The sequence below is a fragment of the Typopeltis vanoorti genome, chromosome 3 (genome assembly GCF_054136105.1).
Source record: "Typopeltis vanoorti isolate ZY-2024b chromosome 3, IOZ_Tvanoo_1.0, whole genome shotgun sequence".
Taxonomy (NCBI): Eukaryota; Metazoa; Arthropoda; class Arachnida; order Uropygi; family Thelyphonidae; genus Typopeltis; species Typopeltis vanoorti.
The window spans coordinates 175,121,906-175,134,549 of NC_143551.1; positions in this window are offsets into that span (position 1 = coordinate 175,121,906).

Below are 12,644 nucleotides of genomic sequence, written 5' to 3' on the forward strand. Positions count from 1 at the left end.
AAAATCCACGTTTCAACAGAGTTTTCTAGGCGCCCAAGATCGACTAACTAGGAAGCGGGACAGTAAAAAAAGAAAGGCTCGGTAAAGTTTCTCTAGTGGCAAGAATGGAACTCATAACGATTTCCTTCTGGCTGCCACAAACTAGAGGTTGTGACCAAGGGCTTTATAGGAATGAATTTAGAATTTTAATACCTTTATTTACCGTATATTTTCATATAATTAGCGAATTATATTTCATAATCGTACTGGAGTCGGTGACAAACTCGACAGTAATTGAAAGATGTTCATACCAGATATGCAGCAGATTCTGTTTTATTCTTTCATTATTTTTAAATGGCAAACATTCTCAATTTTCGGATTACTCGCGTGGTTTTGCCAGTGCTTCCCACCTAATGTCTAACACATTAGCTTAGCCTTGTAGTGAACGTCAAGCCGTAGCCAATTCATTGTGTTACAAAAGAGAATGAATAATCGCCGTTATACCTGACATCAGTCTGTAAAGTCCTTTGATATCTTTCTCGTCCTCATTAAGGTGGGAGTCGAACACCGTTTTTCAAGTCACCCTCGTTTAGATCGAGCGAATTAATGAGAAAGCTCTGCGGAGAGCTCACGAGACACCGTTACAATACCTAATGGGTACAGGCCGCGTTTACCGATATGAAATTCTTATTTTCTGGCATTTATTGATGACTGAAAAGTTCAGTAGGGTAAGCCGAAACTCATTACGATGACAAGTTGCTTCTGATGGGATTGGGAAATCTATTTTAATTGCTTGGGTAGTAATGAACAGAAAACTGTTAAAGTTCAGGCTCAGTTTTTGAAAGAAAAAAAAGAGAAATAAAACGTTGCGGTGTGGTAATAAGCGGGGGCTCTTTTGAATGCTACATAAATAATAAGCACCAAACCAGTAACAAAGATTTATTGCTGTTTTCGCAAAATGTAAGTAACGTAATGCATAAAAACTTTGAGTTAGCGGCCTGTAGAGAACTTGTTAAATAATCGTTCTAAAAATTGTTAGAAACTCTTCTAGGATTTTCTTCTAAAATGAGAAAACTGCTCGCTGAAGTATTGATTATGTACAGGCCAGAGCTTTCGCGCCTTCTATGGTTGCCTGTTTACGGACAACATCTTTTCTTTTTCCTATTTCTGTTCGTGTTTGCAATTTCTTTTCCTCCTAACACTCTCGTTTGCTTCCGCCAAACTGAATGAGTAGTTCCCATATCGTTCGAGTAAATCGGATTCGAATAGAGAATGTTCGAAAGCAATGGCGAGCACCGTACCATTGAGTTATGCGTATTTCATTCTTGGCTACATAACACGTTCGCACATGCTGTACCAATTGTCAAGGAAACCGGGAAATATTATTATTACGGCTAAACATTCAGTAGAGAAAAACGGCATCACCAGTTACAGGCTACTTTACACGTCATCGTAGTTACAAAAACACATAAGCAGCCTCCATCATGAGGATTTAAGGGGCAAAGATTTTCAGTGAATTAGAGAGGATCGCGAGGGATATCACTAAAGGGAGAAACGACCGCAGAAGATACCCCGGTTCTTCAGCACATCTTCTACAACTATATGATGCAGACGAAAAGATAAACATAAATGATAAGGCCGTTCGATGTCTTAAGACGTTGACTCCACCATATATATATTTTGGCATTGACTTATGCAAACTTCTTTCGTAAATAGACGTTCTACGACCAAAGTCATTTCCAAGGATTTCAAGAAGCACCGGATTTTTTTTTCCCGATGTCAGGAACCGAATAAACAGCACATCAGCCGATGTGAGATCGTTTCAGTCTCTCATCTACGGTGACAGGAAATACCTCCTACGGTAGTGTCAGAAGCACAGACTTTGGATCGATGATCAATTAGAAAAATGCGATGCAGCCGAAAAGCCAAACATAAATGACAAGGCTATTCGATGTCTTAAGCTGAAATCACCGCAGTCAAAATTATCGAAAATGTACAATGATTAGTTGAACTTTATGAACACATGAAGATTTTGATGAATTTACATCAAAAGTAAAACTTCCAAATCATCTGAACGCCTCGTTCAGGATTTTTTCTGAATGTGATTGGCACACAAACGCATCGCTCTTTATATGTGCTGCTGCATAATACTGAAATCGTGGATAGGCGAGGTTTTAATGTGCTCGAACTGTGGGAGAAATGATGAAGCGTGCTCGAAAACTCGGGTGGGGGGGTGTTCTGTTGTCTCCTTGTGAGAGAAAGACAACACACGCAATTTTTCATCTGCGCATCGCTAGGAATCTTTGCCGTCTTGTTTAGTTGTTATTAAATTTTAAAAAACCCTCTATTTTGTTCATTTCTAATTTTTTGTCCATTTTACGGGCGAAAGGTGGTAAAATCTATCTTACATTTTATTACTGTGTTCGTGTAACGGTTAACATCCAATCCCCCCCCCCATGGTACTATTTCGAGCCGCTTTTGACTTCCAATAAGGTGAGCTCATAGCGGACGAGAAAAACTGTGTATCACCTAAAATCATTCACAAATATCTGTTCTTCATTGCGATATGAACCAAGTCTACTGCTTGAAGATCGGTTACGCTGTCCTCTCATCCAACCAGAGAGAGAGAGAGAGAGAGAGAGAGAGAGGGGGGGGGGGCAAAAGGTTATGCAGACCGTTTTCGTTTCGGAAGCACATTCTTATCGTATTCTTTAGTTGGAAAGACTTCGGTTCGAATTCTGCCTAGGAGGCGAGGGACATTTGAATACGTCTGAAATAAGAAGGCCAATTTCTCTGCCTTTTACAGAAATGGTAGGATTTTCACCATGTATTTGTCCAATTCGATATCCTTTCTATCTTTCCCTAAACATTTGCTGTGGAGCGATTCTTAAACCAGAACTCGTCTCCTTGATAGCATCACACAAAGTCCAGCTAATAACGAAATCTTCGTTTTTATTGTCATTAATAATAATAATAGTTCGAAAATTGAATTCCTTAGAAGCAGCCTTTTATTTCTATTCAAAAGAGGCTCTTCGAATCATATTTGGAATCGTTTTAAAAATAAGTAATCAAAGCGAGGACTTAAAGAGTTATCACAAGTGCTGAACATGTCGCACAATATTTAGTCATAGCTTGCGATGTAATTTTGTTGTTGTGGTTACAGCCTTTCGCCTGTTTAGGGGTAGCTATATGCACGCCACCATCTAGGGAGATGATTATGAGCAAAGTGGTTTCCCGTTGCCTTCCTTGCCGTACTATATCCCATGACGTGTGTTCACGGAACCGGTTTGTCTGCTTGCGGGATGAAAAACCTTAGATAAACTGGCAGAAAAAACCCTGCTGTCCACTCCCAGAACCGGCTAACTTGGCTATGGCTGAGGAAGATCCTTAAGCTCCTCACGTCGTCGACTGGAATAGAACCCAGGACACTCCTACCCCAGGCATAGGGTTGCGAAGCGCAAAGCCACTAGGCTAACCTCGCGGACACTATAATTTTATGGGCATCGAAATGAGAACAACGAAATGTATGCTTCAGAAATGTTCTTAGCTATTTATGATAATATACGGAGATCTTAAGGTAAGCGATGAAAGTGTAAAATCTGATTACGAATATGTAATAACAAGTTTATTAAAAATGAAGCTGCACCTGCATTTCCTGTCCATAAGGCTATAAATTAATTGTTCATTTACTAATTAAAATTTTATATTACAAGAGAAACTGTCTAGAAACATATCTGAAAATTCTTGATGGGTGCTTGCCATATTTTGTGAGCTGAAAAAGAAAAAGGCTAAGAACTAAAAAAAAAAAAAAAAAAAAAAAAACTACACATACAAAGTCAGAGCATCAATCTACAATGCTATTACTTCTACTAAGAGTGTTTTCGCAATCATATAATTGCAGCCACGTGAAGCTTTATTTCAGAAATCCAAATATTGCATAAAATTTGATTTTTAATTGTTGCTAAAAGGTTTCAGTTAAACAATGAAAATTAGAATTATTACGCGAAAATATAACTTCGAAGGAAACGCGCAATTCCACGAGGAGGATTTGATAGGCGCTTCATTTAAATTAAAGTGAACTGCTAAGCGGTCTTCTTCATCATTTTGATGTAAGAAGGCAGCACAAAAAGCTGTTTTAAAAATGAATTAATGAGGTTGGTCGAAAAGAATTTCAAAATCTTTAATCAAATGGAAAACAAATATGCTAAAGAATATCGACTAAAGAAAAATTATCCAATAAATGCTCAAAAGTAATAGGAAACGCAACAAACATTGGCATTTGAAAGCAACAAAATCTCTCTCTGTCTGTCTCTCTGGGGCATTGGAGCACATCTTTAAAATTCTGCAGTCGAGAAACCAACACCCGCGAGGTGATTTCATTTGTACACGCGGAAACCGTTCGCGTATTTAATGATCGGCGAGATCGAAGTGTGGTTGACATCGATAATTCTTATAAATAAGAATTTTATTTGCTTAAAATGAGCAAAAACTCCCACTTGTATAAATGTCGGAATCTATGAACTTCTGGTTGGGTTAAATGCGATGAATCGTTAAAACCTGATTTATTTCTCGGTTTAAAGAGCGCCTCAAAAGAGGCGAATCTCTCTCTCTCTTGTCAATCAAAAGCTGAAAGAGCATCCGGAAATAAAGTCAGAGATGACACGTCGAAAAACAAAATTCAGTAACAAAATAACGAGAATTCAAAACGGTTAATGAAAAGAAAAAAAATATTATTTTAACGACATCAATTTCGGACGACAGGAATAGCCGTAAACGAAGATTAAAAACGAATAAACTTTAGGAATCATAGTTCGGAGACACGCCATCTATCTGTTAGAGCTGCTAATTTAACTGCCGATAGGAAATTTGTGTTAATATTCGAACCAATGACTCATTTGGTATAATCCGATCTATTCCGAAATTGTCACCTCGTCTTCTGCACTGTGCTGTTGTCGTACCATTAGGACTTAATTCTCTTCCAGCCCTGTTCGGTCATCTCAGATGAATCTTCAATGGCTCTTATAACTTGATCCTCGTCCGTCGGCAATGGAACGTAGTAGCTAATAACGCAATAACAGCCATAGCACAGACACGACTTCTATTTAATTGTTTCTTCACAAACAATCGTATCGTGAACATAATTAAACAGAGGTTTAATTATGTTCACGGTTTAATTATATTAACCACAGTGCGGGAAGGTATTAAAATAAATGTAATGAAATCCCAGGAATTAATTCTTATACTATCGCGCGATAGTGTTAATTATATCGAATGTCATTTGGATATATGAATGACATTTTGGACACTAAGTGGTCGAGCGGACAAAGTTTCCTTTTCCCAGTCTACAAGACTGGGTTCGATTCCAGCTATTGTTGCAATCGGCACTGAATACATCGCACGTGAGCTTCCCCTACCTAAAAGAATTTTACGGTGATTGTTATTTAGAGTAAACGTCAATAAATTCCTGCGTCGATTGGTATAAACGTTTTCGAAAGCATTTGTCTTTCCAAGTGAAGTTTCGACTTAAGTGTCACCTCCTTTATTTTCTTTTATTTATTGGCAGCGAAGGAAGTTTTTAAGATGCGTCAAAAGTTCGCTGGAGAACTGATGCGACTAACAGTAAAAAGCAGTAATCAATCAATCATCAGCGTCATAACCTTAAAAGATTTTGTCGCAAGTGCTCGGAATTGGCGATCACGCTGCTCTTTGTTTTGAGCTTTTCTTTGCTGAACGAGTTTGGTCGCATCTCCAAGGGACTGCTGATATCTCGTGCATTGTAAAGAAATACTGGTTAATCTTATGGGAATGGGAATTCGCATGTCATTCCATTTGCGTCATTCAGTTGAAGTCCGCTCAGTTTAAGTCATGAAATTCTCAAACTCTGTTAAAAATCGGAAAAACAAAAACAAAATGTGGAAAAATGGAAGTCGTTAATTTGGAGCATTTTCTTAGAAACAAATCTTGGGAAATCGAACTTTTGATTCAAAAAAGGGGAAATTTCAATGAAAAATGGAGAAGAAAAATTTAATTTTCTCCGTTTGAAAATGAGAATCTCATTTTGATGTGTGTGTGTGTTCCCACTCGACAAAATGTATTGTAAGAAGAATGTACTTAAAAAAAAAATTAACAAATACAAAAATTTGGATACTCTGGTTGGCATTTAAAGTTAAAGAATTATTTTTGTCAGCAGTTTGTAGGTTTAATTAAAAGCAGCTTCATTTGTAGGAGAAAAAGTCACGATCCCGTCATACAAGTTTTTGTTGAGACCCCCCCATATGGGATTAAATAAACTTGCCTACGTTTTTATTGGCTGCTACCTGAATCGAAGGGATTCAAAACAAAATTAATTTGGCTCGTGAAGGTATCCAGGTAGTTATGAGAATCTGTTGGTTGTGATTTGTTGAATTTATCTAACAAAATAAGGAGATGATTAAACGCAAGAAATACTTGACCAGGTACGTCTGCTCAAGTATTTCTTGCGCTTGGATGAACTCAATAAAAAAGAATAATCAAAAATATTTTTTTCTTAAGGTTAAAAATGCGCAAAATGGTCCTCAGCAACTGGTTGATGAAGCGAGAAATTTAGAATTAAATAATTGTCAATGGATGAAATTGTAAACTCATTTTTTATATTTAAAATATTTCTCATTTCTATGTTAATGATTCTCTTCTAAGTTTACTGGTAGATTTGACTGCAGCATGCAGGCTTACGAAACCAAATCCGATGGAGTAAGTTGTTTAATCCTTATTCTCACAGTCCTCTAGGTTTATTAACTGATGGGCGTTCTTCTGCCCTGGTTGGAGGGTGAAAAATTAGACTTTTCGGGAGACATCACCGGAGAGATCACCTGCAGATGAAAAGCCCTTATGAAGGTTATTTGCGCCGTATATTCGAACCGATTGAGCTACAGAGGTTCTAGTCGAGCTGAAATCTTTAACATTTGTTAAAATGCTGTTGCTGCACACAACAACTAAAATTTGGTTTCATATTTTGGAAATAAAACTGATTGCAGAAAAGAAGAATTTTTTTCATAATTAAATCTTAAATATAAATGTAATTTGCCTAATTTTCGTAAATATTCGGAAATAATCAATAAAAGAAAGTAAAAAAGTGCACAAAAATGAAACTTCTCTGATGTGTCGTTCGTTTTTAGCTCCTGAGGAATCCAGATCACAAGCTACCTTTTTTCCGTAATACGGACCTGCAAGATAACGACTCATGTTGCAGATAGACACTATCCCCCCCCCCCCAAAAAAAAATAGTGAATATTTTAAAGACTTCCCTACATGCCTGACGAACTGGCATCCGTAAAACAGATCGCATGGATATTCCGTCTCATTCTTCTAAGCCTACTGATGCGCTACCAATTCATCCACAATTGTGCTGAACAAGCCAACAATTAAGAATGGACTTGCGCGAGCTCAAATAAGCTTTTGGTACTAAATCCCGTCTTAACCTGTCGTAGAGTGGCAACAGCCATCGTTCATTAACAGTTCGTTTCCAGAATCATCGAACTTGTTAGATGCGTTTCGCAACATGCGTGGAACATCCCTTTTCCATTTGTTTGTTTCGCTTCCAATTTCACTGGGCGGATGTCATGGAAATTTGGTAGCCCCTAAAAGTTGGTCTCATTTCAGTTTAAATCTCACCGTTTAGCTACAAAATGCAAAAATAAATAAATTAAAAAGTAGAACTTGGCTGGCCTCGGTAAGCAAAGCGAAAGCGTCTTCGTTCTCAAAGCAATAGGCTTTCGAATCCCACTGTAGTATAATGTTGAATATCTTGTGAAAATATTGGCGACAAATGATTTTCATCGATCGGTGTGAGACCACCATCCTCCGTGTGAAGGCTTGAAATGCTTTGAAAAGTTTCGTATCCGTTATGCAGAACAAGGTTTTCTGATTATCTAATCCTTACCCTGTCTATTGCACTTCAACGTATACGACAGGTTTACGGTCTTTTGCAAATTAGACTCACACAAAACCCAAAGAGGTAACTGGGAACGTTCTCAATAACATCTTGCATAAGCCAATTAATTTTCGTTTGCTGGATGGAAAGATATGCAATAAGATAAGCGTGCGCATAGCATTTCTGACAACCCTGGAGTCGATTTGGTAACATTTTCGTTACGAAAAATCCACTAGAGCAGAATGAGCAAATGCAAAGAATAATATTGAATAAACATCCAAAATTTGCGTTCGGGTGATTTGCATTGATGCTTCCTTTCACTGCAAATAATTAAGGGGTGTATTTCCCTCAACTGAACCAAAATATTTGTGTAATATTTCCGGAGGTGTCCTGTTGTAGAATTATTTCATGAGTTGTTAAGGTTTTGTGTCGTTACATCTCTCGTAACTGTGTTTATTTCTTCTGAGAGAGGGATGGAATGATTTGGATTATAATTTATTAAAAAAGGTTTTCCAATTGGCGGAGTTCGCTTCTAATCATTATGAATGCTGCCAAATTAACGGGGAAAATTCTTCATAAAAATACCAATAAGATGATGGAATAGCCTTTTAGTATTTTTCATTATAGAAATCACATGCGTCGTTTTAAAAGGTCCTGTTTTTAAAGACATCTAAAATGCACAAAAGTAGGAGATGTGCTGGGAAAAAAAAAACTGGATGGGGAGAGAAAAACAAAGATCCTATTCTGCGCATTTCGGATAGGTGTGCATCATTTATATCGTTTATCTGGGGTATATCAAAGAGAGGAGAATTACTGATGGAATCTCTCACTAATGGATTATTCATAAGGCTAAGAACACCATCTCTATAAAGAACGTGGAAAAACTGCAGACGAAGAGATATAAATCAGCTTACCTATCTTAAGAGTTTCGGTGTGGAACTGCGAGTAAACTGCAGGAGCACGTTCGGAAGGATGATTTGCGGCACACTCTAACAGACGTTATCCAGTATTATAGGGGAGAAGCAAAACTGATTAATGGTAATACTTTGCTTTTGGGGACTTTCAACAGAAGAATGCAACTAGACCATGGCTGCAAAGCAACAAAAAGCATTTTGACAATGCAGTTTGTCTTTTAGAATAAAAGAATGAAAAACAAAAGTTCAACCAATGCACTTATTCATTTCTCTGGTTTACTTTAATTTGTTCATAATGCAGAAAGTATCAATCTTCTGCTGATGAGATATTCCAAATATTCATCGGTGCAAATCATTTAAACGACTCTAAGCCAACTTGCAGTTCAAATCATTTTTGAGTTCTGTTGGTTATTTCGATACAAGCAGCTTACTCTATCATACATTCTACACATGCATAGCGCACCATTTTGCATGTGAAAACAAACGCACGTGCCTTTGATTCATGAAGGAGTGATATGGCTATCCTGATTGGCATATAAACCACGCACGAGTTCCTCTAATTGTGACGTTTACATTGTTTGCCACAGCGAATAAATGCAGTTAAAAGTACGGGGGGGGAGAGGGAAAGATTCGTTAAAATTGACAATTAAAATCATTCAACATTTTAATGTTAAATAAGAATAGAACTAAGAGACAATATGATAAATGAAATAAAAATGTATAATAATACAGTACATCTAATCTGCTACGCATTAGTAATGGCAGCAGACACAGAAGATAATTTACAAAGACAAGTATTTCGTTTCCAACATATTTGTCAGTAATAAAATACGAAAATTAATAATAAAAAACGCTCGTGATCAGTTGAGAACAAATCAGGTGGAAGCTAAAAATAAACAGAAAAATAATCGACAAGTGACGAATTTTAAATATTCATGAATTCAAGATGAACTCCAAAGGAACAACAGAAAATAAAAGTAAAAGAGCAAACGCTTTGGGCCAACAAGATTTCTGAATTTGCAAACAGAGCGATGGGGAGGAATAAAAATCTAAATATTGCAACGAGACCTTTTTAACTTCTATGAAACAAGTGCTAAAGGTCAGACGGAAATTAAAGGTGTTTGAGAATTGTCTACAAGCGTAGAAAAAACGCAAGTAAACACATTTAAAATGAAATATACAAAAATAAGTGCGCCCTGCAGCTATTAATACAAACAGGAAAAATATGGCAAAAGCATATCGACAGAAGGCAAAGAGAAACACTAATTAAACGAATAGAAAAAGAAAACCAAGTACTAGAAGCCCATTTGAAAGACCGCAAAAAAACCTGGAAAGATGGGTTGCAATGTTGGCACAAAAAAAAAAAAAAAAAACAGGCTTAAGACCTAAGAAGGACGGAGAAGAAGAAAAGTAAGCCAGTCTGCTGAAATGCATCTCGAAGAATATTATTTCCATCTAGACATTTAATATTGCGAATACAGGCAGTCTCTTTTTAGCCACGTTGGCAACAATGCATAACCTATTATGTTGTTTTGGCGCATTTCCTTTCACGTTGCTCTAGACAGATGAAATCAAAAAGACAAAATCATACTTTATGGACAATTGCTATATCCACGAATGATATAACGGTGCAAGAATTCTATTATTTTGTTTTCGGATCCATTACTCTCTTTAACGACTGCAGCGTATGTTATAAATAGATTAATAGTACGGATGCATTATAGGTCACGTGCATCCTTGTTTATCGTGGTTCCGTATTTTCTCCGTATGTTAATACTTACTGTGGTTCCGTGAGTATGTTAATACTAAAGAAATTCGAAGTTAAAGCGTTAATCTTTTGCATTCCTGAACTGAATAGCTTAATCATGTACTTCATTTTTAACAGCAAATCGACTATAGAATCTTCTCTAACTAACCGCGCTTTATGTTCAGCACTTTCTATTGCCATTTCTGCAAGATCTCAAATAATGGTGCTTTTTTTTTACTGTGAATCCACATATAAAAGATCGTAACCGTATAGTATATTAGCATGGCGGGCGGAGTAAAGGTTTGGAAAATCCGAATGGTCATAGTCTCGGACCAGCTACAGTGTGTTCATATTCACAGTTTGTTGGTTAGAGAGTCGACATACTGAGCAGCTCGGAGGCAAAATTGAAGCAGCGGACTGCATTAGTTTCGGCAGCAGTTAAACGCATCAGAAACTTCGAAGGAATTTGATACGATTTTCCATACAAAAGGTCAGTCCCATTCTAAGTGTTACGAGGCGTGTTGTTTTTGTAAACTAATACAGAACGTCGTGAGATGCTGCAAGTGGTGACCAACCATCTCTGTCTACTTCCTTAAAAAACTTGACTTCGGCATTATTTGAGAAAAGAAAACAGGATGATAGAGGAACACGCTTCTAAAAATTGAATTCGAAACAAACCGATAAAGCCAGTTTTAGGAAGTAAGCTTCAACTCCGCAGATCTATACTCTACACAGAATTGCAAGAGGTCAATACTCGAGCGAAGAGCAACGACAGTAAGTTTAACCCGTCAGTTTATTTAATCTGATCTTCGTATCGAGTGATACAAAATCGCGTAATATTCTAGTTTCAGCGCTGTTTGTTGTGTGGTTATCTCTGTAGAAACTAAACTCAGTGGCGTTTAGAACCATTCAGCTTATACTTCATGTATCTCCTTCATTCCTTCCATAAGGAATTTTTTCTTCCTCCCAAGATGAATGAATTTTAATGGTTGCTCTTGTAGTGCGGAGAGTTTCAGGCAGGTTTCGCGAAATGCATCGAAATATTAGATTTGGTTGGCATTTCCCAGTATGTTAATCCTCTGTTCTGGTTGGGCTGATTTTAGTGCAATTTCGCATTTGAAATTATTACTGAAATTTAATTCATTGAGCTTAGATTTTGTATAAATTAGATATTCGAGTGAAAAAATTAGGCAAACCATCCAAAATTACGTTTTCCGAGTTAAAATAAATATAATTTGCACTGTTTGCGTGGATAATTGTCCACAATTAGTAGCTAAAACTACTTTAGCTTCAATTGCAATTGTGAAATTCAGCCTTTTAGTTTTTAACGATTTGTCACTGATCATTCCACACTTGCTACAATCTTCTTCTTCTTCATCAGCCGTTTTCTGTCCATTGATGAACGAAAGCCATCCCCGAAGTCCTTCAGTTTTTATCTTGAGCTTTTCCATGTTATAATGATAGAGTAGATAAATAATGGAACTATCAGAAAACATATTAGACAGAAATTTTAAGGTTATCAAATGCGTAATACAATGCTGGTAAGTATTATTCCTCCCTTTTCTGTAGCATTAAAACAAGAGATGCAGCTGCCCAACATTCCTTTTCGGTAAAATTACAAACAGAAGCATATCGAATTAGCTTTTCTTCCTCCTCCTCATTTCTTCCTCTGAAACAGCCTTCCTTATGAAGCGATCCCGAACAACTATAACATCACCAACTGGTTTGTTAAAATGTGTGAATAGATTTTTCTTCTGCACACACACACACATACAGTCCATAAATTCAGCCACAAAATTCTGCTGATGCGTGTACACTATACTGCATAATTTTTAACCTTAAAATTATAGTCTGGGTACAATTTTACGGTTAAAAATCTATAGTACATCAGTACTAACGTATTATAAATTCAGTACTAACGTATTATTATAAATTCACAACTTACCGTTGTTGGGAGTCATAAAATTAAAATTAAAATTATTGTAGTCGATTTTGCGGATTCGTACTTTTTTTTAAGCAAAAGAAATAATTAACTCATCTATTTTTTGTGTGAGTTAAGATAGGTGTCATCTTTCATAATGCCCAACCTTTTCCA